This window comes from Mirounga leonina, unplaced genomic scaffold, assembly GCF_011800145.1.
Source record: "Mirounga leonina isolate KUSES-001 unplaced genomic scaffold, KU_Mleo_1.0 Mir_101608, whole genome shotgun sequence".
NCBI classification, from domain to species: domain Eukaryota; kingdom Metazoa; phylum Chordata; class Mammalia; order Carnivora; family Phocidae; genus Mirounga; species Mirounga leonina.
The window spans coordinates 435650-463529 of NW_023270163.1; the positions used below are offsets into that span (position 1 = coordinate 435650).

Genomic DNA, 27880 nt, shown 5'->3' on the forward strand with positions numbered 1-27880 from the left:
GCCTGTCTCCTAGGATTTTTTTTTTTTTTTTTAACTTTAGGTAAGTCTAAAAAATGTAGGCACTGGGGAGGGAAAAACATTCTGTCATCAGTTCACCTTGCCAATCGCCATTATGATGAATGGTGGCTGATTTAGGCAATTTAAGATGTAGTTTATGTCTGTATTTACCTGCGTCCAGGGACTCTGCAGCATCTATGCCCATTGTGCTTGAGTGCTGTCTTTATTTTGCTAATGCAGACAAGAAGACATTATGTTTGTTATTCGTCTATTTAGATATTTTTATTTATTGTTTAAAGCAATTGTTCTATATTTTATTTTATTTTATTTTTTTGAGAGAGAGTGGGGAGAGGGGTAGAGAGAGAGGGAGAGAGAATCTTAAGCAGGCTCCACGCCCAGTGCAGAGCTCGACGAGGGGCTCAATCTCACGACCCTGAGATCATGACCTGAGCCGAAATCAAGAGTCAGACACTTAACCAACCGAGCCACCCAGGCACCCCTAGATATTTTTTTTTATTTTTTTATTTTTTTAAAGATTTTATTTATTTATTTGAGAGAGAGAATGAGACAGAGAGAGAGAGCATGAGATGGGGGAGGATCAGAGGGAGAAGCAGACTCCCTGCTGAGCAGGGAGCCTGAGGCAGAACTCTATCCTGGGACTGCAGGATCATGACCTGAGCCAAAGGCAGTCGCTTAACCAACTGAGCCACCCAGGCGCCCTATTTTTAAAACGAGTTATTAACACAGTCATCAGATACGAGGATACATAACTGCCTTTTTTACATATGGATTTAGTATGAAAAAGTAATTAGCAACATGTTGCAAAGTAAAACTTTCGACTGTGCCACAATGCGTACTTCTACCAGTAACATGGACATGTATGACATTTCTTTATAGCCTCAAAAGAATTTGTGACTCGAGTGTAGACATACCAAACATCATCTCCTGGAATGCATTCATACCAGCAATTCATAAAGCAATTGACAACATACAAGTAGATCGTGGTTTGAATATTCATGTGTGGTCATTACTACCCACATTTGTGCAGCACTTTAGAAAACACATTTGCGTAGCACTTTAGAAAGCAGAGGCACACATGCTGCCTATTGTATTCTCACAATCCCTCTCTGAGGGATGAACGCTGGATATTATCATACCCATTGTAAAAAGGGCACATGAAGTCCGAGTTCTGCATTATTTCCACTCTACACTACTTCTCTGAATTCAGTTACAGAAGAATCTGCATCATAAGTTGTGATTGAAAACCCAAGATTATAAATATTCAGAATCCTAAATTTTTGACCAATTATACATGTATTGACATAGAAAGCAATTGGAGTTGCCTAACATTTTAGCTACACTATTATTGACCCTTCTGTGGCATTGATTAATGAAACATGTCATCCTACCCCCAAAATAGCCATAGTGAATAGTCATGATGCTGACCATCTGCAATGTGGACAATACCCAGCGGTGAGTTATGATCTCAGCCTCCAAAAAGTCAGCTGCCATCCTGGATAATTTTACCAGCTCTATTCAACTCATGTCTCTGGAAGTGGCTGAATTTCCCCTCCTCCACAACCACATCCTGTCTTCCTCAGCTCCATCTCTTACCAGGCTCTGAGAAAACAGTTCTTGTCTCTCTTTCCTCAGGTCTAGAAAGGTTAATGGCTTCCCACTTTTGCTACTCCCTGGGTACTTTGACATTCATTGTTGCTTCCTTTAACCCTGTGCCCAACTCTGACTACTCCTTTGATTAGATTATCTTTGACTCTGCCTTGTGTTTCTTACTGGTACGCTGACTAATGGTATTCCAGTCCATTTAGTTAAGCTCCTTTTACATCCCATGATAAAGGTCTGTTGTTTAAATAAAAGATTGCATACTTTATCTTAGATTAAATTCTATGTTTTTTATAATTTTATTTTAATTCATGGAATACTTTTCTTTTTTTATGCACTTATAATATTATTTATTATTTTTTTTAATTTTATTGTGTTATGTTAGTCACCATACAATACATCATTGGTTTTTCATGTGGTGATCCACGATCCATTGTTTTCGTATAACACCCAGTGCTCCATGCAGTATGTGCCCTCCTTAATACCCATCACCGGGCTAACCAATCCCCCCTCCCCCCTCCCCTCTAAAACCCTGTTTGTTTCTCAGAGTCCATAGTCTCTCATGGTTCATCTCTCCCTCCAATTCTGCCCCTGATTTTTCCCTTCCTTCTCCTAATGTCCTCCATGCTATTCCGTATGTTCCACAAATAAGTGAAACCATATGATAATTGACTTTCTCTGCTTGACTTATTTCACTTAGCATCATCTCCTCCAGTCCCATCCATGATGATGCAAAAGTTGAGTATTCATCCTTTCTGATGGCTGAGTAATATTCCATTGTATATATGGACCACATCTTCTTTATCCATTCATCTGTTGAAGGGCATTTCGGCTCTTTCCACAGTTTGGCTATTGCAGACATTGCTGCTATGAACATTGGGGTGCATATGGCCCTTCTTTTCACTACATCTGTGTCTTTGGGGTAAATACCCAGGAGTGCAATTGCTGGGTCATAGGGTAGCTCTATTTTTAAATTTTTGAGGCACTTCCACACTGTTTTCCAAAGTGGCTGTACCAACTTGCATTCCCACCAAAAGTGTAAGAGGGTTCCCCTTTCTCCACAACCTCTCCAACATTTGTTGTTTCTTTCCCTGTCCATTTTGGCCATTCTAACTGGAGTAAGGTGGTATCTCAATGTGGTTTTGATTTCGATTTCCCTGATGGCTAATGATGATGAACATTTTTCCATATGTCTGTTAGCCATTTGTATGTGTTCTTCAGAGAAGTGTCTTTTCATCTCTTCTGCCCACTTTCTGACTTGATTATTTGTTTTTTGGGTGTTGAGTTTGAGAAGTTCTTTATAGATCTTGGATATCAGCCCTTTATCTGTAGTGTCATTTGCAAATATCTTCTCCCATTCTGTGGGTTGCCTCTTTGTTTTGTTGACTGTTTCCTTTGCTGTGCAGAAGCTTTTTATCTTGATGAAGTCCCAAAAGTTCATTTTTGCTTTTGTTTCACTAGCTTTTGGAGATGTATCTTGAAAGAAGTTGCTGTGGCCGATGTCCAAGAGGTTACTGCCTATGTTCTCCTCTAGGATTTGGATGGATTCCTGTCTCACATTGAGGTCTTTCATCCACTTTGAGTTTATCTTTGTGAATGGTGTTAGAGAATGGTCGAGTTTCATTCTTCTCCATGTGGCTGTCCCATTGTCCCAGCACCATTTATTGAAGAGACTGTCTTTTGTCCATTGCATGTTTTTTCGTGCTTTGTCAAAGATTATTGGACCATAGAGTTGAGGGTCCATATCTGGGTTCTCTATTCTGTTCCATTGGTCTGTATGTCTGTTTTTTTGCCAGTACCATGCTGTCTTGGTGATCACAGCTCCGTAATATAGCTTGAAATCGGGCAACGTGATGCCCGCAGCTTTGTTTTTCTTTTTCAACATCTCCTTGGCGATTCGGGGTCTTTTCTGATTCCATACAAATTTTAGGATTATTTGTTCCAGCACCTTCAAAAATGTCATTGGAATTTTCATTGGGATGGCATTGAAGGTGTAGATTGCTCTGGGTAGCATAGACATTTTAACAATGTTTATTCTTCTGCTCCATGAGCATGGAATCTTTTTCCATCTTTTTGTGTCTTCAATTTCTTTCATGAGTGTTTTGTAGTTCCTAGATTATAGATCCTTGACCTCTTTGGTTAGGTTTATTCCGAGGTATCTTATGGTTTTTGGTGCTATTGTAAATGGAATCGTTTCTCTAATTTCTCTTCCTACAGTTGCGTTGTTAGTGTATAAGAAAGCAACTGATTTCTGTGCATTGATTTTGTATTGTGCCACATTACTGAATTGCTGGACGAGTTCTAGTAATTTGGGGGTGGAGTCTTTTGGGTTTTCCACATAAAGTATCATGTCATCTGTGAAAACAGAGAATTTGACTTCTTCTTTGCCAATTTGAATACTTTTTAATTCTTCTTGTTGTCTCATTGCTGTTGCTAGGACTTCTAGTACTATGTTGAACAATAGTGGTGAGAGTGGGCATCCTTCACGTGTTCCTGATCTTAAGGGAAAGGCTCTCAGCTTTTCCCCGTTGAGGATGATATTCGCTGTGGGTTTTTCATAGATGGATTTTATGAACTTGAGGAATGTTCCCTCTATCCCTATACTCTGGAGAGTTTTAATCAGGAAAGGATGTTGTATTTTGTCAAATGCTTTTTCTGCATCAATTGAGAGGACCACATGGTTCTTCTCCCTCCTCTTATTAATATGTTCTATCACATTGATTGATTTGTGAATGTTGAACCACCCTTGCATCCCACGGATAAATCCCATTTGGTCGTGGTGGATGATCCTTTTAATGTATTGTTGGATCCTATTAGCTAGGATTTTGTTGAGGATTTTGGAATCCATATTCATCAGGGATATCGGTCTGAAATTCTCCTTTTTGATGGGGTCTTTGCCTGGTTTGGGGATTAAGGTAATGCTGGTCTCATAGAATGAGTTTGGAAGTTTTCCTTCTGTTTCTATTTTTTGAAACAGCTTCAGTAGAATAGGTATTATTTCTTCTTTGAATGTTTGGTAGAATTCCCCAGGGAATCCATCAGGCCCTGGACTCTTGTTTTTTGGGAGGTATTGGATCACTGCTTCAATCTCGTTACTGGTTATTGGCCTATTCAGGTTGTCAATTTCTTCCTGTTTCAGTCTTGGCAGCTTATAGGTTTCCAGGAAGGCCTCCATTTCATCCAGGTTGCTCAGTTTACTGGCATATAGTTGTTGATAATAATTTCTAATAATTGTTTCTATTTCCTTGGTGTTAGTCATGATCTCTCTCATTCATAATTTTATTAATTTGAGTCCTTTCTCTTTTCTTTTGGGTAAATCTGGCCAATGGTTTATCAATCTTATTAATTCTTTCAAAGAACCAACTTCTAGTTTCGTTGATCTGATCTACTGTATTTCTGGTTTCTAATTCATTGATTTCTGCTTTAATTTTAATTATTTCTCTTCTAATGCGTGGCTTAGGCATCGTTTGTTGCCTTTTCTCTAGTTCTTTAAGGTGTAGTTAGTTGGTAAATTCGGGATTTTTCTATTTTTTTGAGTGAGGCTTGGATGGCTACGTATTTCCCCCTTAGGACCGCCTTTGCAGTATCCCGTAGGGTTTGGACCGATGTGTTTTCATGCTCATTGATTTCCATGAATTGTTTAAGTTCTTCTCTGATTTCCTGGTTGACCCAAACACTCTTGAGCAGAGTGGTCTTTAGCTTCCAAGTGTTTGAATTTCTGCCAAATTGTTTCTTGTGATTGAGTTCCAGTTTTAGAGCACTGTGGTCTGAGAATATGCAGGGAATAATCTCAATCTTTTGGTATCGGTTGAGACCTGATTTGTGACCCAGTATGTGGTCTATTCTGGAGAAAGTTCCATGCGCACTTGAGAAGAATGAGTATTCTGTTGTTTTAGGGTGGAATGTTCCGTAAATATCTATGAGGTCCATCTGGTCCAATGTATCACTCAAAGCTCTTGTTTCCTTGTTGATTTTCTGCTTAGATGATCTGTCCATTGCTGAGAGTGGAGTATTGAGGTCTCCTACAATTAACGTATTGTTATCAACATGACTCTTTATTTTGGTTAACAGTTGGCTTATGTAGATGGCTGCTCCCATGTTGGGGGCATAGATATTTACAATTGTTAGATCTTCTTGTTGGATAGACCCTTTAAGAATGATAGAGTGTCCTTCTGTGTCTCTAATTACAGACTTTAGTTTAAAATCTAATTTGTCTGATATAAGAATTGCTACCCCAGCTTTCTTTTGAGGTTCACTGGCATGGAAGATGGATCTCCATCCCTTCACTTTCAGTCTGGATGTATCTTTAGGTTCAAAATGAGTCTCTTGTAGACAGCATATGGATGCGCCCTGTCTTTTTATCCAATCTGCAACCCTGTGCCGTTTTATGGGAGCATTTAGGCCATTCACATTGAGAGTGATTATTGAAAGATATGAATTAATTGTCATCATGTTGCCTGTGAAGACGTTGTTTTTATAGATTGTCCCTGTAAATTTCTGTTGTAGATCACTCTTGGGGTCTTTCTCCTTTTATAGAACCCCCCTTCATATTTCTTGCAGGGCCGGCCTAGTGGTCACATATTCTTTCAGTTTCTTGCTGGTCCTGGAAGCTCTGCATCTCTCCATCCATTCTAAATGAAAGCCTTGCTGGATAAAGTATTCTTGGCTGCATGTTCTTCTCATTTAGTACCCTGAATATGTCTTGCCAGGCCTTTTTGGCTTGCCAGGTCTCTGTGGATAGGTCTGACGTTATTCTGATGTTCCTCCCTCTGTACGTAAGGAATCTCTTCCCCCTAACTGCCCTTAAGATGGTTTCCTTGGTTCTAAGATTTGCAAGTTTTGCTATTACATGCCGGGCTGTTGGCCTGTTTTCCTTGATCTTGGGAGGGGTCCTCTCTGCCTCTAGGACGCGAATGTTTGTTTTTCCCCAGATTAGGGAAGTTCTCAGCTATGATTTGCTCAAATACATCTTCTAGCCCTCTCTCTCTCCACCCCCTCCGGGATTCCAATTATTCTGACATTGGAACGCTTCATGGTGTCACTTATTTCTCTGATTCTATTTTCATGGATTCTGAGTTGTTTTTCCCTGGCCTCCTCTTTCCCCTTTTTATCTATTATACTGTCTTCCAGGTTGCTTATTCACTCTTCTGCCTCAGTTACCCTACCTGTTAGATTATCTAAATTGGTTGGATCTCATTGATAGCATTTTTAAGTTCTGCCAATTCAGCTTTCACTTCTGCCCTTAGAGACTCTATGTTGCCATTAATTGATTTCTCCATTCTAGCCATTGTCTTCACAATTGCTAGCCTGAATTCCATCTCCGACAGCTTGGTTATATCTGCATCCGTTTGTAAATCTGCAGCATAAGTCATAATCTCTGAGTCTTTTCTATTTTGGGGGCTCCTCCTCCTAGTCATTCTGTTGATGGGTGTTTGAGGGAATGTATAGAGTCGGAATTATTGACCAGAACCCAAGGAAGGTGCACCTGTTTTCTTGGGACCTTAGGGTTGCTGGCCTCTTGTTTTCCCAGCCTGTCTTCTGCGGGAGGGGCCTGTCACACTGTTACTCAGGCAACCCTGTTTGGGCGGAGTTGCCCTGCCCCCCCTGTGGCAGGGAATGGGCTCCACGGGAATCATTTTTGGGAGCTTTTGTTCTCTGGTGGCTTTCCCTGGTGGTTTTTCACGTCTCTTCTGAGAGTCAGAGCAGAAGAGACCGTTTCCAACCCTCTGCCTCAGAGCAGAGAGACCTCAGTCTGTTCTTCAGTGAGCCCTCCAGGCCACACTGTCTCCATTTCTGTCCGTGCTGCTATAAACTGCAGCGTCCTGGGTTGTGCGCCCCTCCGCAGCGCTCCCAGTCCTGCCTCCAGGTCGGGGCTCGTCTCTGCCCTTTGTGCTTCTAAAACCGCCAGCCGCTCCCCATTTGCCCGCGCGACTGTCGCTCCGGTTTCTGTCCGGGGGGCTGCAGCTCACGTGCACATGACCCCACCGGGCTGGTTTTCCACCCCAGTGGCTGCCCTAAGGTCCTTTCCCCACTGCTACCGGTCTGCAAGTCTATGCCCCGTCCGCAGCGTGCGAGGCTGTCGCTCACCGGCGGTGTAGTGTCCCCACGGCCAGGCACCCTCCCGCTGTCATTTATCCTCCAATATCTGCCCGCGGAATCACGGTCCCCTCTTCGTACCTCGAAACCAACCGCCCGCGATATTCTGTTTGTAGAGATCCAGATCTTCTTACATCTTAGGCTGGTTTCGTGGGTGCTCAGAGTGGTCTGGTAGATATCCAGCTCAATTCCGGGGACCAGTTGAAATAGGGTCCCCTACTCCTCTGCCATCTTTCCCCCTCCCGATGGAATACTTTTCTATTGTATTTTCTTTTTTTTTTTTTTTTTAAGATTTTATTTGAAAGACAGAGGGAGAGAGCACAAGCAGGGGGAGTGGCAGGCAGAGCAGACCCAAGGAGAAGCAGGCTCCTTGCCGAGCAAGGAGCCCAACACAGAACTTGATCCCAGCACCCTGGGATCATGACCCCAGCCGAAGGCAGATGCTTAACCAACTGAGCCACCCAGGTGCTCTCTACTGCATTTTTTAACTGATTATATTTGGCATATAGCCTTGAATAGATGTAATGACATTGAGAAATGTTTACAGTATAATGCAAAGCCAGTATAAAAGAGAATTACAAACTATGTAAACATATATAACATAAAATACAATCCCAAGGGAAAAAAATCACCAACATTTCAAAAAATAGCTTTTAATAGTTAGATCCTGGGTGATTTTAAAATAGAAATATCCACTATTTTAAAACTGACCATTAAAGAGAGGTGTAACTCAAATTGTTGGAAAATATGCAGGGCAGACAGTGACCTATATATGGAAAATGGTTAAGTTGGAACTTCTGCTTTCCTGGGCACGCCCAACCACTAAAGCCTTGACACTGAATCAAGTGGAAGCTAGAAGGAAAAATGCTTTGCTGTCTTGCATTTTTTGGTCAGTTCTTCCCCTTGGCCAAACCCAACCAGAAGCCAGACGGTAAGGCTGCCTGGACCACAGTCTTTTGGCAGAAAGCAGTATAGAAATGGGTAGAGTATGGGGCAGGAGGGTAGCACCAACAAGGACTAAATAAGAGGTTTACAGATCAATTATTTTAAAGATATCAATTGTCGGGGCGCCTGGGTGGCTCAGTTGGTTAAGCGTCTGCCTTCGGCTCAGGTCATGATCCTGGGGTTCTGGGATCCAGCCCCATATTGGGTTCCCTGCTCAGCGGGGAGTCTTCTTCTCTCTCTCCTTCTGCCCCCCCATATAAATAAATAAAATCTTTAAAAAAAGATGTCAATTCTCTACCAATTTAATTTAGAAATTTAATACTATCTTAACCAAAGTACCAATGGAAATAATATTTGGTGGGGGGCGAAGGGAAGAACTTAACAAAAATGTTTCTAAAGTCTATTATGGTGGAATGTGAACATCCAAAAAAATATTGGGAGGAACAAAAAATAGGCACTAATGAGAAGGGAATTTCCCAATTAAATAATAGAATACATTATAGAGCAGGCTTGTTCTAATTGACAGTGGAACAGAATAGAAAATTCATATGCATTTCTTCCTTTGTTCAATTAATAATAATGAATGTTTATCATTTGACAGCCACAGAGACAAGTGCTGAGGATGCAGTTGGGAACAAAAAGGGCAGGGGTCCTACCCTGGTAGTGAATTCAGTTCTACAAATCAGGAAAAGATTAGCACAGGAAACGAAATGCAAATTAAAGAAACACTTTGAAACTGACAAAGATTAGAGAGAATGATAAATCCCAGGAATGGAGGGTCCAGGAAAACATGTTTTCTCATGGATTTTTACATTCTGGCTGCAAAACAATTCCTCGTTGTGTAATATAAACTTTATTTTTAAACATGCATCTCTTTTGACCCAGAAAATACCCTTCTGGTAATGTATTTGTGTCAGTCAGGTTACATTTAAGAAAATCGAGCCAGGGGATTAGTTACAAAGGTATTGGATAGCTGGGAAAGTGAGACACGCAGGGATCTGCAACAGCACGAAGCTGCTACCAGCCCCAGGGCTAAAGGGACACAGAGCAGATGTGGTGTTGGTACAGCTTAGGCGGCTGGTGGGAACCGGGATCACAAAGGTAAGGCTGTGCAGCATACATATACATGTATAATCATCATCACCATCCTCATCATAATAAGGAAGAGCAGAAGAAATGGGGAGATTAAGATGGGTAGTCACCAGATTAACACAGGCTGTTGCTAGGTGGCATTGTATGTGACTTTCATTTTCTTCTGTGTGCTTTATATGTTGCCCAAATACTTTTAAAAAGAATATGTATAAACTTTATTTTGACAAAAAATAACTCTTGTTTTATCTCACAAAACACTTTATTAGTTTTCCATTATTCATTTATATGTATATACAGTTATTTAATTGCTCACTTTTTAGGAGGCTTTTCAGCTGATTCCAACACTTTGCTCCTATAAACAATATCCTTTCTCAAAGAGACGTCAAGGTTACACGAAGGCTCATAGGTAAATTTCTGTCCCCAGCATCTTCCCAATTAAAGGAATCCTTGTGGAATTAATGAGCTGAGTTTTCTTCTTATATGACAACACAGTCTCAAGACAGTAATTCTCAACTGTGACCATATATGTTTTAATCACCGGGGCAGCTTTTTAAAAGTACCATTGCCTAGGACACACTGAGGACCAACTGAATCGGAATCTCTAGGGATTGAACCTGGAAATCAGTATATTTCAAAAATTACCTTGACGACTCAATGTGCAGTTGGGATGAGAACCCCTGCTTCAGGTCTGCAACTGGAACAGAACTGAATGTCTTCTAAACTGCTGGGAAATACTCATGCTGAGAGGAATTCGCTTCCCTAACAATAGATGTCACTAGCCAAATTAAATAGAAGACAGCCATTGATGTGATGACAATTATCTAGTCATGAAGCAGAACAGGCATTTGAAGAAGTACCTAAATTTATCAGGGCAGGTTAAAGATAAATGCTTTAAAATCATCATGGAAGGTCCAGGATGACCCAATGTGTCAGGAAAATCTTGAATGATAAGGGTTGATTAAATACTGTTTTTAATAAGATCCTCCCTCCTTTTATTAAAAAAAAAAAAAAAATGGCCCATGGGTTTTGGTCCAAAGACCTTATTTGAGTAAAAGCTAAGCTGTTTTTCAGGGTTCCCAGAGCTTACTTCATTAGTAATTAACTTACTTGAAGAACTGGTTGCTGGTGAGATTACCCAGCAACCAAATAACCAATGCCTTGAATCTTTGGGAAGCAAAAAGGTCTATATTCCTTTTAGAATATAAAATGTTTAATTCCTATGAGAACCACTTACAAGCCCTAAAGTATCTTAAATTGGTCTAACCTTATACATCCTCTTTCCAGGATCTTTGGACTCTAGTGGACCATATTTAATAGTTATTTGTTTTACAGAAGGTCTGAAAGATCTCAGAGCATGAATGCTTAAGCCCGCTAATTTAACTTTTATAAAATAGATCCTTTTTTGTGAAAACATCATAAATACAAAACGAAAGTATCTTAAACTCACATGAAAGAATTCCCATAGCTAACTATAGCGAGCACGCTCAGTTTTCATATGCAAAAAGTGTGAACAAGCTCTATTCTCAATTTGAGTTCTGTTAGAACTCAGAAGGCTTTACTGACACTATTTTATTCCTATTCTATTGTTCTCACACGTATTAATAGCTTTTTTGTCTATATGAAGTATCCACTCATTTAATAACTAGCCTCACCACACTTACCTAACCTCATCTCTCTAGAGGAACACTTACATAGTAGAAAAGAAGGGACTTTGAAAGTCCGTAGACCTGGGATTAAATGCCAAATGGATCTCCGGGATGTGCACATTTAGGTAAGGCATTTAAATCCTGAACCTTGGCTTCCTCATTTATAAAATGGGTATGATTTTAGGATCCGACTCTTGGGTTCTCATGCACCTTTAAAATAAAATTTGTAGGGACGCCTGGGTGGCTCAGTCAGTTAAGTGTCTATCTTCAGCTCAGGTCGTGATCCCAGGGTCCTGGGATCTAGTCCCGCATCGGGATCCTTGCTCAGCAGGGAGCCTGCTTCTCCCTCTCCCTCAGCTGCTCCCCCTGCTTGTGTGCTTGCACTCTCTCTAACAAATAAATAAATGAAATCTTTAAAAAATAATAATAAATAAAATAAAATAAAATGTGTATGTAAATCATCACATACAATACCTGGTATATAGAAAGTGCTCAAAAACTGTTAAACTTCTGCCTATTACCCAGATATGGCTGGTGAGATTTTTCTGGAGACAGTGACATAGCCTGGTGGGAAAAAGGCTCTCCTCAGACTTATCCTCTGGATGTCCTTCAAATCAGCTCTAGAGAAAGAGCAGGCTTCCTTAATTCTGAGTTGAGCTTGCCATGATTAGGCTCATATTTTTATGTCACTCCTTACTCTTCCCTTTATGTGTAAGTGACAGGATTTCCTGGTTGGATTTTTAGCCTCTCGAAAGTAGGAGCTATCTTTTCTTTTTTCATATCCTCCAGATTTGCTGCAACTGTGATAGACACTCAATAAATATGTACGAGTACCTGCCTACAGTGAAACACACAGAATTATAGGCTTTTAGGGAATTTTAAAATCAACTTGTACAATAACTTCATTTCACGAATGAGAAAACGGGGTCTTGGAGATGTTGCAAACATTGCCCAATGTTACACAGCTAACAAGTGGTGGAGCTTAGCATTTCGTTCCCGGTCTGGCTGCTTCCCATGCCAGTGCCCCTTGCATTACTCAATGCTCTTTTTCTTGACATGGTGACTTCAATGGATTGGAAATTGTAGAATATCATCGTGTGTCAGTATTTCGGCAAACAAATCTCCTCTTAGTAGGATCATTGTCTAGATTGCTAGTTTTCTCGTGTTAGCTCGACCTCAGAATCATCTGGAAGGCTTGTTAAAACACAGAATGGAGTGCCCCACCCCCAGACTTTCTGACGTAGTAGGTCTAGGTGGGGTTCAAAAGTCTACATTTCTAACAAATTCCCAGGTAATGCTGATGCCTCTGGTCTGGAGACCATATTTTGAGAGAAACTGAGCTAGAGTTATTATGGATTCTTTTTTCTCTTCCTCTTAAAACCAAACATGATCCAAGAGGGCCCTGTGTAATCTGTACTTCTTACAATGTACAAAGAACATGACACTACATGGAACTAGGCTTACCTTGAAAGCATTTTCCTTTGGTTCACAAGAGAGTTTCTGAGTACCTAAGACACAGTACGCGGTGCTACCAGTGATCCTTAGGTGCAGAAAACCCAGTGCCTGTCGTAAAGGTGGCCCTGTGACCCCGGGCAAGAGGAAAAGTTCACTTCTAGGAGGGACCAGCATGAGCTATGATTTCAGAAGTGGTGGGATTGAGGAAAAGTCAAAATAATTGTACACGTGCTCCAGAGGTAATTCTATTGACCAGCTTCTGTTAACTATCAACACCCTTCTGACAACTTTGGGAACATATAAGTAACTCCTGAAATGCTAAATATTGTTTTTAATATAATCTATGCTGTAAGAGAACATCTGGGATGTTTTTTTCTAATTTATTTTTCATCTGAACTATTATTAATTACAATGGTGCTTGAAGCCTGAGGAAATAATTAACAATCTTTGTAAGTGGGAAAAGACACTCTATATGCTGGAATTTCTGCCAATTCATTTGGCAGAAGTGGAACTAATTCCAAACATGGGGAAACCAATGACTAATACACAAAGCAACTTCATGATTTTAGCCAGGAGTCTTTTTGGCTCTTTTTTTTTTTTTAATTTTTTTTTTTGTAGTTTTTAATTTTATTATATTATGTTAGTTACCATACAATACATCATTAGTTTTTGATGTAGTGATCCACGATCCATTGTTTTCGTATAACACCCAGAGCTCCATGCAGTACGTGCCCTCCCCAGTACCCATCACCGGACTAACCAATCCCCCCTCTGCCCTCCCCTCTAGAACCCTGTTTGTTTCTCAGGTCCATTGTCTCTCATGGTTCATCTCTCCTTCCAATTCTGCCACTGATTTTTCCCTTCCTTCTCCTAATGTCCTCCATGCTATTCCTTATGTTCCACAAATAAGTGAAACCATATGATAACTGACTTTCTCTCCTTGACTTATTTCGCTTAGCATCATCTCCTCCAGTCCCATCCATGTTGATGTAAAAGTTGGGTATTCATCTTTTCGATGGCTGAGTAATATTCCATTGTATATATGGACCACATCTTCTTTATCCATTCATCTGTTGAAGGGCATCCTTGGCTCTTTCCACAGTTTGGCTATTGAGGACATTGCTGCTATGAACATTGGGGTACATATGGCCCTTCTTTTCACTACATCTGTGTCTTTGGGGTAAATACCCAGCAGTGCAATTGCTAGGTCATAGGGTAGCTCTATTTATAATTTTGTGAGCCACCTCCACACTGTTTTCCAAAGTGGCTGTACCAACTTGCATTCCCACCAACAGTGTAAGAGGGTTCCCCTTTCTCCACAACCTCTCCAACATTTGTTGTTTCTTTCCCTGTCCATTTTGGCCATTCTAACTGGAGTAAGGTGGTATCTCAATGTGGTTTTGATTTGGATTTCCCTGATGGCTAATGATGATGAACATTTTTGATGTGTCTGTTAGCCATTTGTATGTCTTCTTCAGAGAAGTGTCTGTTTATGTCTTCTGCCCACTTTTTGACTTGATTATTTGTTTTTTGGGTGTTGAGTTTGAAAAGTTCTTTATAGATTTTGGATATCAGCCCTTTATCTGTAGTGTCATTTGCAAATATCTTCTCCCATTCTGTGGGTTGCCTCTTTGTTTTGTTGACTGTTTCCTTTGCTGTGCAGAAGCTTTTTATCTTGATGAAGTCCCAAAAGTTCATTTTTGCTTTTGTTTCACTAGCTTTTGGAGATGTATCTTGAAAGAAGTTGCTGTGGGTGATGTCCAAGAGGTTACTGCCTATGTTCTCCTCTAGGATTTGGATGGATTCCTGTCTCACATTGAGGTCTTTCATCCACTTTGAGTTTATCTTTGTGAGTGGTGTTAGAGAATGGTCGAGTTTCATTCTTCTCCATGTGGCTGTCCAATTTTCCCAGCACCATTTATTGAAGAGACTGTCTTTTGTCCATTGCATGTTTTTTCCTGCTTTGTCAAAGATTATTGGACCATAGAGTTGAGGGTCCATATCTGGGTTCTCTATTCTGTTCCATTGGTCTGTATGTCTGTTTTTATGCCAGTACCATGCTATCTTGGTGATCCCAGCTCCGTAATATAGCTTGAAATCGGGCAACGTGCTGCCCCCAGCTTTGTTTTTCTTTTTCAACATTTCCTTGGCCATACAGGGTCTTTTCTGATTCCATACAAATTTTAGGATTGTTTGTTCCAGCACTTTGAAAAATGTCATTGGAATTTTGACTGGGATGGCATTGAAGGTGTAGATTGCTCTGGGTAGCATAGACATTTTAACAATGTTTATTCTTCCGATCCATGAGCATGGAATGTTTTTCCATCTTTTTGTGTCTTCTTCAATTTCTTGCACGAGTGTTTTGTAGTTCCTAGAGTATAGATCCTTGACCTCTTTGGTTAGGTTTATTCCAAGGTATCTTATGGGTTTCAGTGCTATTGTAAATGGAATCGTTTCTTTAATTTCTCTTTTTACAGTTGTGTTGTTAGTGTATAAGAAAGCAACTGATTTCTGTGCATTGATTTTGTATCCTGCCACATTACTGAATTGCTTTATGAATTCTAGTAATTTGGGGGTGGAGTCTTTTGGGTTTTCCACATAAAATATCATGTCGTCTGCGAAAAGAGAGAGTTTGACTTCTTCTTTGCCAATTTGAATACCTTTTATTTCTTTTTGTTGTCTGATTGCTGTTGCTAGGACTTCTAGTACTATGTTGAACAACAGTGGTGAGAGTGGGCAACCTTGACGTGTTCCTGATCTTAAGGGAAAGGCTCTCAGCTTTTCCCCATTGAGGATGATATTCGCTGTGGGTTTTTTGTAGATGGATTTTATGAACTTGAGGAATGTTCCCTCTATCCTTATACTCTGGAGAGTTTTAATCAGGAAAGGATGTTGTATTTTGTCAAATGCTTTTTCTGCATCAATTGAGAGGACCATATGGTTCTTCTCCCTCCTCTTATTAATGTGTTCTATCATATTGATTGATTTGCGAATGTTGAACCACCCTTGCATCCCAGGGATAAATTCCACTTGGTCGTGGTGGATGATCGTTTTAATGTATTGTTGGATCCTATTAGCTAGGATTTTGTTGAGGATTTTGGAATCCATATTCATCAGGGATATCGGTCTGAAATTCTCCTTTTTGATGGGGTCTTTGCCTGGTTTGGGGATTAAGGTAATGCTGGTCTCATAGAATGAGTTTGGAAGTTTTCCTTCTGTTTCTATTTTTTGAAACAGCTTCAGTAGAATAGGTATTATTTCTTCTTTGAATGTTTGGTAGAATTCCCCAGGGAATCCATCAGGCCCTGGACTCTTGTTTTTTGGGAGGTTTTTTGATCACTGCTTCAATCTCGTTACTGGTTATTGGCCTATTCAGGTTGTCAATTTCTTCCTGTTTCAGTCTTGGCAGCTTATGGGTTTCCAGGAAGGCCTCCATTTCATCCAGATTGCTGTTTATTGGCATATAGTTGTTGATAATAATTTCTAATAATTGTTCCTATTTCCTTGGTGTTAGTCGTGATCTCTCCCCTTTCATTCATAATTTTATTGATTTGGGTCCTTTCTCTCTTCTTTTGGATAAGTCTGGCCAGTGGTTTATCAATCTTATTAATTCTTTCAAAGAACCAACTTCTAGTTTCATTGATCTGATCTACTGTGTTTCTGGTTTCTAATTCATTGATTTCTGCTTTAATTTTAATTATTTCTCTTGTAATGCATGGCTTAGGCGTCGTTTCTTGCTTTTTCTCTAGTTCTTTAAGGTTTACAATTAGTTGGTGAATTCGGGATTTTTCTATTTTTTTAAGTGAGGCTTGGATGGCTAGGTATTTCCCCCTTAGGACCACCTTTGCAGTATCCCGTAGGGTTTGGACCGATGTGTTTTCATTTTCATTGATTTCCATGAATTGTTTAAGTTCTTCTCTGATTTCCTGGTTGACCCAAACACTCTTGAGCAGAGTGGTCTTTAGCTTCCAAGTGTTTCAATTTCTGCCAAATTGTTTCTTGTGATTGAGTTCCAGTTTTAGAGCATTGTGGTCTGAGAATATGCAGGGAATAATCTCAATCTTTTGGTATCGGTTGAGACCTGATTTGTGACCCAGTATGTGGTCTATTCTGGAGAAAGTTCCATGCGCACTTGAGAAGAATGAGTATTCTGTTGTTTTAGGGTGGAATGTTCCGTAAATATCTATGAGGTCCATCTGGTCCAATGTATCACTCAAAGCTCTTGTTTCCTTGTTGATTTTCTGCTTAGATGATCTGTCCATTGCTGAGAGTGGAGTATTGAGGTCTACTACAATTAACGTATTGTTATCAACATGACTCTTTATTTTGGTTAACAGTTGGCTTATGTAGATGGCTGCTCCCATGTTGGGGGCATAGATATTTACAATTGTTAGATCTTCTTGTTGGATAGACCCTTTAAGAATGATAGAGTGTCCTTCTGTGTCTCTAATTACAGACTTTAGTTTAAAATCTAATTAGTCTGATATAAGAATTGCTACCCCAGCTTTCTTTTGAGGTCCACTGGCATGGAAGATGGATCTCCATCCCTTCACTTTCAGTCTGGATGTATCTTTAGGTTCAAAATGAGTCTCTTGTAGACAGCCTATGGATTGGTCCTGTCTTTTTATCCAATCTGCAACCCTGTGCCGTTTTATGGGAGCATTTAGGCCATTCACGTTGAGAGTGATTATTGAAAGATATGAATTAATTGTCATCATGTTGCCTGTGAAGACGTTGTTTTTATAGATTGTCCCTGTAAATTTCTGCTGTAGATCACTCTTGGGGTCTTTCTCCTTTTATAGAACCCCTCTTCATATATCTTGCAGGGCCGGCCTAGTGGTCACATATTCTTTCAGTTTGTGCCGGTCCTGGAAGCTCTGCATCTCTCCATCCATTCTAAATGAAAGCCTTGCCGGATAAAGTATTCTTGGCTGCATGTTCTTCTCATTTAGTACCCTGAATATGTCTTGCCAGGCCTTTCTGGCTTGCCAGGTCTCTGTGGACAGGTCTGACGTTATTCTGATGTTCCTCCCTCTGTACGTAAGGAATCTCTTCCTCCTAACTGCCCTTAAGATGGTTTCCTTGGTTCTAAGATTTGCAAGTTTTGCTATTACATGCCGGGCTGTTGGCCTGTTTTCCTTGATCTTGGGAGGGGTCCTCTCTGCCTCTAGGACGCAAATGTTTGTTTCATTCCCCAGATTAGGGAAGTTCTCAGCTATGATTTGCTCAAATACATCTTCTAGCCCTCTCTCTCTCTCCACTCCCTCCGGGATTCCAATTATTCTGACATTGGAACACCTCATGGTGTCACTTATTTCTCTGATTCTATTTTCATGGATTCTGAGTTGTTTTTCCCTGTCCTCCTCTTTTCCCTTTTTATCTATTATACTGTCTTCCAGGTCACTTATTCTCTCTTCTGTCTCAGTTACTGTAGCTGTTAGAATATCTAGATTGGATCGGATCTCATTGATAGCATTTTTAAGTTCTGCCAATTCAGCTTTCATTTCTGCCCTTAGAGACTCTATGTTGCCATTAATTGATTTCTCCATTCTAGCCGTTGTCTTCACAATTGCTAGCCTGAATTCCATCTCTGACATCTTGGTTATGTCTGCATCCATTTGTAAATCTGCAGCATAAGTCATAATCTCTGAGTCTTTTCTATTTTGGGGGCTCCTCCTCCTAGTCATTCTGTTGATGGGTGTTTAAGGGAATGTATAGAGTCCAAATTATTGACCAGAACTCAAGCAAGGTGCACCTGTTTTCTTGGGACCTTAGGGTTGCTGGCCTCTTGTTTTCCCAGCCTGTCTTCTGCGGGAGGGGCCTGCCACACTGTTACTCAGGCAACCCTGTTTGGGCGGAGTTGCCCTGCGCCCCTGTGGCGGGGGATGGGCTCAGTGGGAATCAGTCTTGGGGGCTTTTGTTCTCTGGCGCCTTTCCCTGGCAGCTTTCCACGTCTCTTCCACGAGTCAGAGCAGAAGAGACCGTTTCCAACCCTCTGCCTCAGAGCAGAGAGACCTCAGTCTGTTCTTCAGTGAGCTCTCCAGGCCACACTGTCTCCATTTCTGTCCATGCTGCTATCAACTGCAGTGGCCTGGGCTGTGCGCCCCTCCGCAGCGCTCCCAGTCCTGCCTCCAGGTCGGGGCACGTCTCTGCCCTGTGTGCTTCTAAAACTGCCAGCTGCTCCCAATTCACGCACGCACGACTCCGCCACTTGGGGTTTCCACCCCTGGGGGTTGCAGTTCACCGGCGCGACCCCGGTGCACCGGGTTTCCGTCTGGAGGCTGCAGTTCGCGTGCGCGCGACCGTCGCTCCGGTTTCTGTCCAGAGGGGCTGCAGCTCACGTGCGTGCGACCCCGCCGGTCTGGTTTTCCACCCCAGGGGCTGCCCTAAAGTTCTTTCCCGACACTACCGGTCTGCGAGTCTGTGCCCTGTCTGCAGCGCGCGAGGCTGTCGCTCACCGGCGGTGTAGGATTCCCCCGTCCAGGCACCCTCCCGCCGCCATTTATCCTCCAATATCTGCCCGCAGGATCACGGCTCTCCGCTTGTACCTCAAAACCAACTGCCTGCGATATTCTGTTTGTAGAGATCCAGATCTTCTTACATCTCAGGCTGGTTTCGTGGGTGCTCAGAGTGGTCTGGTAGTTATCCAGCTCAATTCCGGGGACCATTTGAAATAGGGTCCCCTGCTCCTCCGCCATCTTTCCCCTCTCCTTTTTGGCTCATTTAAAGATATTTGTAACTAGGGTCCATGGACCCCTAGGGGCTGTGTATATGAGCCTTAAGGGATCCTGATTCCCATAAAACTGGATGCAAGAATGGGCACAAGTTTGCATTTTTTTCTAGTTTAGAGGGTTTATCACTTTTATCCATTTTCCCACTGGGATACAGGGAGAGAAACAAAATCATTATTACCCAAGGACTCTGGCTTAACTTTTGTCCTTACATCCCACCTATCTTCACTGTATGTCATGAGGGGCCTTCTTCCTTATTATTTTCATGGAAGGGAGCAGAGGAATACTGAGAGAGAGAAACCATCCCCAGATGACAACCCTGATCATTTTCACCATCTGCATCCTCATCTGGGTTAGTTGCTTGTTGATCCCATATGCTCACTTAATCACTCTTCATTTGACTGTCATTTAGGTTTTAGTCTATACAGATAATTAATAACCAGAGCAGCCAGAAAAGTCCCTGGCCAGAGTTGATGCAGATCTGTGATTCTAAATGAATATCCCCAGAACAAATGCCTATGTAGTTCTTTCTCCCTCATCCCTTCAATTTAAATCATGCCATCCAGCAAGGCCCAGCTCAAATATCTCTTCCTCCATGAAGTATTCCTCAGCAGCCCAACACAGAACTCTTCTGTTCTCTTCCTGATAGAACAGTATTCTTTGTGGCTCTAGCAGCCATTTTGTTACTCAGTTATGTTCAGTTTAGCACTATTTTATACAAATAGAATGAATGGTTCATCTGTGCATTCTATGCTCCAAGCACAGGGACGTGAACAGAGCAAGGACTTAAAATCATTATCAAACACATGTAAAGAATGGTCTCGGTTTCTCAACAATATTCTCCCTACTTGTGAAGTGAAAATCATGCCATTCTTAATTTGTGACCGTCGTAACATTTATCGGCAGTTCTAAGCACATTGATGCCCCATAAATCCATGAGAGTAACACAGTTGGCAAAAAACCTGAGGTGTGGCACACAACATCTGTGCCTTCTAGAAAGAATGACTGAGTTAGCAGCTGGCATTGTCAGTTTTCTCTGTATCCATTATGATCTAATAATGGCTTCTACATCCTGGGACTCAACCAACAGTTTCAGTGGATGAGAAACATTTGGATTTTTAGCGCTGCCGCTGGGAGTGGTATGGGTCACTTTAATCTCAGAAGACTGTTCCTGGACATGATGTGTGCTAGATGGCGGAGATGTTTGCTCACTGAAATCTCATTAATTCAGAAGCATATAGTCATCAGTCACCACTGAAAATGCAGACTCACACTAAATGACTTCACACTTGAAGTGTAGCAAACACTTTCACCTGCTTTATCTCAGCTGATTCTTCTAAGAGCTCAGTAAGATGTGTCAGTGACTTGCTCAAGGTCATTCAGGGACTCTATGACCTTTCCACTAAACTAGGCTACCATTGTAATCCACATATCTCTGCCTATTATGTACCAGGCTCAAAAGGAAAATTGTCTCCTCCCAAAAATCACCTTTCCCCGGCAGCTATATAATATAACTCTAACACTTTAAAACAACAGAGTGAAGATAAAGCACAGACAAAATTAGATTTGACAACCTAATGAAGCACCCTTCTTTGTTATTTGAAAAAAACATCAGTCAAACATCATCATTCAACAGCCTTCAGTTCCAGCAAGTAAGGGGCATGTTTATTTGGCATTTGAAGGAGAGCCGAAAACACCAGGTCACACGGTAGAAGGCAACGAGGAATTCCACTTTAATTAGTCATGTTTCCTACTGGCTTTTCGATTGGAAAGGCTTCTCTAAGATTCCAGTAGATGGTACCTTAAGTATTGCCTTTAATTGTTGAGAAACAAAAACTTTCCCACAGTCCAACTTTATTACCTTTTTATTATTTATTACGTACTTACTTTTTTACTAGTTCTCATTTTTATAGGCTTGCAAAAGAGAATCTTCCTAGTAAAGCCCTTGTCGGGGATGGTTTAGGGCCCCCTGTCTGAAGACAGCTTTTTCGAGCTGAAGAATTCCCAATGCTGATGGCCTTCTCTGAGGTATATTATTTTCCTAAAGCTCATGGATGAAGAAAAAACAAACTTTTCGTGATCCTATCCTTTTTGTACCTGCTCTTTTTTTTCTGCCAGGAATGGCTTTCCTTTTCATCTAGTAATGTCTAAATCATCCTCATGACCTGTGCTAGAATTCACTTCCTCAGTGAAGCTCCTTGATTCCTACCAGCAGAATTATCCTTTTCCTCTCCCATGTTTTCATAACATTTTATTCATTCCTTTACTCTACACTGCTATATTACGTAAACCTCAGTGTTCACTTCTCTATATCCGCATCTTGACCATGAGCAACTTGAGGTCAGGACCCATTTCTGACTTCTTTCTGCTTCCCACGGTGCCCAGGACATCACCACTCCTTCCCTCACCATACTGAGTGCCAGATGCCACGTTAGAGACCCAGTAGAGGTTGATCTAGGAGGCAAGTAATGTTATCCCAATTTATACTCTGAGGAAACCGAGAGTACAGGAAGGCTTATGGAACTTGCCTGAGATCATGCACCGACATAGTTGAGAAGTCTGGGTTTTAAATTGAAAAAAAAAAAATGTGTTGGAAGAAAATCCACTGAACATAACCAGTTTAAAGCAAACATTTCAGTGACATTTAGTTCATTCACAGTGTCATGCAACCATCCGCTCTAGGTGGTTTCAAAGCACTCTCATCACCACCAGAAGAAACCGTACCCACTGAGCAGCCACTCCTCATTCCCTTCCCCCAACCCCAGCCACCACTAATCTGCTTTCTGTCTCAATGGATGTCCCTCTTCTGGACGTTTCATACAAATGGGATCATACAAGATGTGACCTTTTGTGTCTGAGAAGCCTCGATCTTATTTCAATTCTCCCAAAATCTAGAGTCCATTCCCTTACCTACTGCGTTCTGCTGTTTTGCTTTGTGCGCCCACTATATATTTGATGAATGAATCAATGAATGGTTATAGAGAGGACACTGACCAGGCAACTTATTTTCTCCTGAATCTACTTATTTACGATTTGATTTACCTTCATAAAATACCTTTTTGCAGCTTTTACCAAGTGTCAGTCTGAGAGATGGCAGCTAGCACAGGCTTGCCAGACCCTCTCTCTTCGGGGTCCATGTCACTTCAAACTGGCGCCTACAATTGATTTCCTCATTATCACACTTTCAGGCTAAATGCAGAGGAGACTAGGTGATTGGAGTGAAGCTGACCAGCTACACTGTGTGTGAACGGCCCATTACCAGCTTGGCCACCAGGACTAGAGAATGGACTTTCAGACGGGGAAACAAATGGTTTTGCCCAGTAACTTCTTTTCTCAGCTGAGCTGTTGCTTGGACAGAAACTGGTTCTGAGGGACAGGTTTCTATGGGCTGGTGAGAAGATTAGAGAAGTGCCTCCCTTGCTTGAAGTCAAAGTCAGTCTGATTTGTTAGTACAGGTGTGAGAGTGTTGTTTTTTTGTTTTTTGTTTTGGATTCACAGTGTGGGAGGTGCTTTTTTGACACCACTTCCAAAGCGATCAAATGCATGACATTTAATCTTTAATGATTGACTTCTCTGGTTAAAACTAAAGAAAGTCCAAATAGATAATTCCTGCTTTTTCATGCTTCTGTCGAAATGAACATTGATTTTATACTGCCTACATGCAGCGTGTCTCAGGAAGCTTTCTTAATGATGTCTCTATTTTTATTAGAAATCTAATTAAACCTTTACTGATATGACAACAGAAACTCAGTGCACTAAACTCTTAGAACATCTGCTCTTTGGGGCATTATTTCAAATCTGGCACTTTCTGTTTTGTTTTATGATACTAAGAAGGGAAATTCAGCTGTAGTTACATTTAATTCCAGGAAAAATGGAAATAAAACCTGGGGTTATAATTTTAAATGGTTTTCTACTGTTTATGTACAGGCTTGGGGAAAGGGACAATTATCACCTGTTTTAGGCATGGCTAGTTGTTTATGCCCATTCATACTATGTACACGTCAAAGGGCCTTACCTTTTACTTAAATGCAAGTTTTTATTTTGAGATAACTATAGACTCATGTGCAATTATAAGAAATAATACAAATAGACCCAGTCTACCCTTCACAAAGTTTCCCCAGTGGCTTGGAAGATGATAGCACAATGTCCCCACCAGGATACAGACACTGATACAGTCAAGATACAGAACAATTGGGACGCCTGGGTGGCTCAGTCGGTTAAGCGTCTGCCTTCGGCTCAGGTCATGATCTCAGGGTCCTGGGATCGAGTCCCACATTGGGCTCCCTACTCGGTGGGGAGTCTGCTTCTCCCTCTGACTGCCACTCCCTCTGCTTGTGCTCTCCCTCTCTCTCTCCCTCTGACAAATAGATAAAATCTTAAAAAAAAAAAAAAAAAGATACAGAACAATTCCATCACAAGGATCCCTTGTTGGTGCCCATTTATAACCACATTCACTTCCCTTCAATCTCCATCCCTAATCTCTAGCAACCTCTGAGCTGTTTCTATTTCTAGAATTTTGGCATTTCAAGATTGCTATGTAAATGCAATCATATGGGATGTAACCTGGTGGAATTGACTTTTTTCATTCATCATGATTCTCTGGAGCTGCATCCAAGTGGTGTGTGGCATTGTCTTCTAATTAGAAGCCAAATCACAGATATTTTACAAGCAAAAATGAGATCATTGGAAATACTCAGGCCTCAATATTGTTGTTTTCCAGATTTTCTCCATTATAAACAGTTCTTACAATGGAGAGTTAGCACATTCATTATGCATATGTGCCTCATCCATGCTTCCAGTCCATTTCTGTATGGCACTTATCCCAGGAACAGAAACTCTTCGAGGGCAGTGAGCATGCTGTGCTTACCCATCAGTATTGATTTTCCGCTGTGGACTGCACTTAACGCAAAATCAAGAAAGTACAAAAATAATCTGAGGGTTCGAAAAGTGGCAAGTTTTGTTGGCTATTGTGGCTGACACTCAGAAAATGAATCTGTTAAGGGTCATTTATCATGCATCGTCTTCCACGGAGACCATACAAATGGATCTAAAAGTCCTAGCATGATATATGAATTAAATCAAACAAGAGATAAGAATGTTAAGTTCCACTCCCCAACCGAAAGATTTCATTGAGATTTTGTTGATAAACCAAATGCAGTGCAGCTCTTTCAAATTCAGCACGTTCACTAGTTATTTCTTCTGTATCTGTGTTTTCTCAGCTCTGTTTATTAGAGAAACCATGCCTTGATGAGCGATGAAACCAGTTGACCTTCCCAGAGTACTAGGTAAAAGGAAATACTCTTGCAGAATTAAGACAGGTTTTCAGGCTGAATTCTTTAGGCACATATTGCATCCTGGTGTAGTGGAAAGAACAGGAGGCTTGAGATCCAGAAGGCCTTGGAGTTGAGTCCCAAGGCTATGGCTTACTAACTGTCTGACACTGGCATCGTACCCCCAAGCTTCACTTCTACATATATAATATGGGATATTATTAATACTTGTCCTACTCTATCATCACCACCATTTCTCTGCTCCTCTTCGTATCAAAATTTCCAGAAAGAGTTGCCTAGAGTTTGTCATTACTTCCTTATCTCCTGTTGTCTCTCGGCACACTCCAGTAGGCTTCCATATCCACCATTCTGGTGACATGTATCTTATCAGGATCACCAGTGACCTCAAAGTTCTGCCCTTGGCAGCTTTAACCAGTATAGAGGACCAACAGGGCCAGGTCCACCAAGGGTCTATTTACATAAGACTGTGTAGCATCTTGGAAAAGAACTCTTCCGGGCTGAGCTAGTCTTCTCGAATGTTCTCCGATGTCATTTTGGGAGAGGAAAGGAGTAAATGAAGGAATAATTCTGAGAACATCATAATGTCTATCACTCAGATTGTCCTCAAGCCTGGGTCTCAAAGACCTGAGTCTTGGCATGGGAAAATCATCACAATATGATAAAGATAAAAATAGTGATATGAAAAACATATCACTCAAGCCTGTGTAGGATGTGAAGAGCATAAACCTGGGCTGTTTTCTAGCCTGTACATGTGCAAGAGAGTAACACTTAAGGCTAGGGGGCAGCACCTATAAGGATAAGTTAGGGCACCTTCCTCATGTGGGGTGACTTTGGAGCACAGAACAAATACAGCTGTGTGAGTCAGAACCAGGTCAAGCTCCATTTGCAGTGCCAAGAAGCCATCAGCCTTTAGTGCTCTCTCGTCAAGTTTGTAGCCTCAGGGAAGCCTTGTTTTTGCAACATGGAGGTATCACTGTGGCATCTCAGTTGTCAGGGACACTATAGCAGCTGGAGCAGGAAAGGACAAGAGCAAATGGTAGCCAAGAGACCTCACTGACAAGCATGCACCAAACGCATCCCTTGACATTTCCTACAACTCTCTACTAGGAATTTGAGGAAGAGCGAAGGTGACCTTGGCTTTTCATTGATTTTAAAATGAAATCTACATTCCTTTCCCCTTACTTCCCAGGATCTGCATGATCTAACCTGCATTTACCTCACCACCCTTGTCTCATGCAACTTTTTTCTCCCCTCATAACATCCCATTCACATCGCCCTTCTTTATGTTCCTTGAACACATTAAGTTCCTTTGTACCCATGGCCTTCAAATCTCAGTTGATACGCTTGAAATTCTCCTCTGGCTGTGCCCTTGTCACTCGCATCTCATCTCAGATGTCGCCATCTGAGATAAAAAGACCTAAACACCGTATCTGAAGTGCCATCTGAGATAAAAAGACCTAAACACCGTATCTGAAGTGCCTCCCTCCTCACTTGGCAGTTAATCTCTATTATATTTTCAGGTTTTATTTTATAACATGTTTTATTACATGAAATTTAAAACTGTGTTGTTACCTGCTTATGGTCTGCTTCCCTCTCCCCAAAAGTAAGCTTAATGAGGGCAGGGATCTTGCCTGACCTGTTCGAGAGAGTACCCCCAGCACTTAGGACAGTGTTTGACAAGGAGCAGGCACTCAATAAATACTTAATAATTACTTATAATTAATAATTCTTTTATAAGTATATGTTTATGCTATACTATAGGAGATAAATATATCAAACATGTTCTCTTATGTGTTATCTAATTACATAATACAGATATGTAATATAATTATAATCTTGATCATTTATGAGTTATACTAATTAAGTATAATTGATTAAAATTAGCTTATAAATGAAGGGGGTGAGAACTCATGGGATAGCTATGAATTTCGGTGCCATGTGGATACCTTTGATCTCAGAGTACTAAAATACACTGCTATCTGGCTTCTGTCTGGCTTTCTGGCCACCCCAAACAATGAGCTCCTCCAGGATGCCTCCTTGCATCTTTCCCACAGGCTGTCTCTCTTCACGGAACACTCTCACTTCCCTGTCTTCACGCCTCCTCGAACTGACTAATTTTTAGTCATCTTCCAGTTTCCAGCTTAGATGTCACATTTTGGGGAGACTTGGGTTACACACACAGAGAAAGATTGCTGGCATCTGTATCATGTGGATACAGAGCTCACTCAAATCTCCAGTCTTTCTCAGTAGGAATGGGTTTGGGCTGTCCTGCCTAGGGTAGGGTCAGTTTTTCATTACTGTACCTATAGCCACTCAACTTGCCAAGGGTATCATTCTCTTTGCTTCAGACCTGGGTTAGCTTAGAGTCCCGTATGGGCTCCTCTTTTTGTGGTGTGTTAGAATCGTCCAGATGTGAGGCACATCTGGGTGGTGCAGTCAGTTAAGCATCCGCCTCTTGGATTTGGCTCAGGTCGTGAGATCGAGCCCCGCATCGGGCTCTGTGCTCAGCATGGAGTCTGCTTGAGTTTCTCCCCTCCTCTCTATCTTTCTCTCTCTCTCTCTCTCAAATAAATAATCTTAAAAAAAAAAAAGAAAGAATCATCCAGATGTGAGAACAGAAGGACTTTTCCCAAACACACAAATAACTGATGTGGATCCCATTAATGGCATTACTTTCTGGTCTCTTTGATCTCATTACTTGTCTTTACACCTGCACACTCTGTGTGTCGCCAGCAGGACTCTTACTGATAAATAGAAATGACCCTCTCTCCTCTTAATGGTAAAAGAAGACATGGTTTATCTGCCTTCTGGAGGGACCCCCCTGTCTTCTCTGGAAGTTGTGCTTCCAAGGGGTCCATTTGGAAATTCAAAACAAAGATTTTCATGTTTTATTTCCTGGTTCTCTTTCTGCAGGGAAAAGCAGGATCAAAGGGCTACTCTGCCCGAGCGATTGCAGCTGTGGCTTAGGGTTCTGGGAAGCAGCTACCTTTTAACTCTTTTCTTCTCC

General features: G+C 41.3%; 1 pseudogene; it reads left to right on the plus strand.

Moving 5' to 3' along the window:
- Window positions 1–27880, plus strand: part of LOC118008196 — a 195783-nt pseudogene that overhangs the window by 14572 nt on the left and 153331 nt on the right.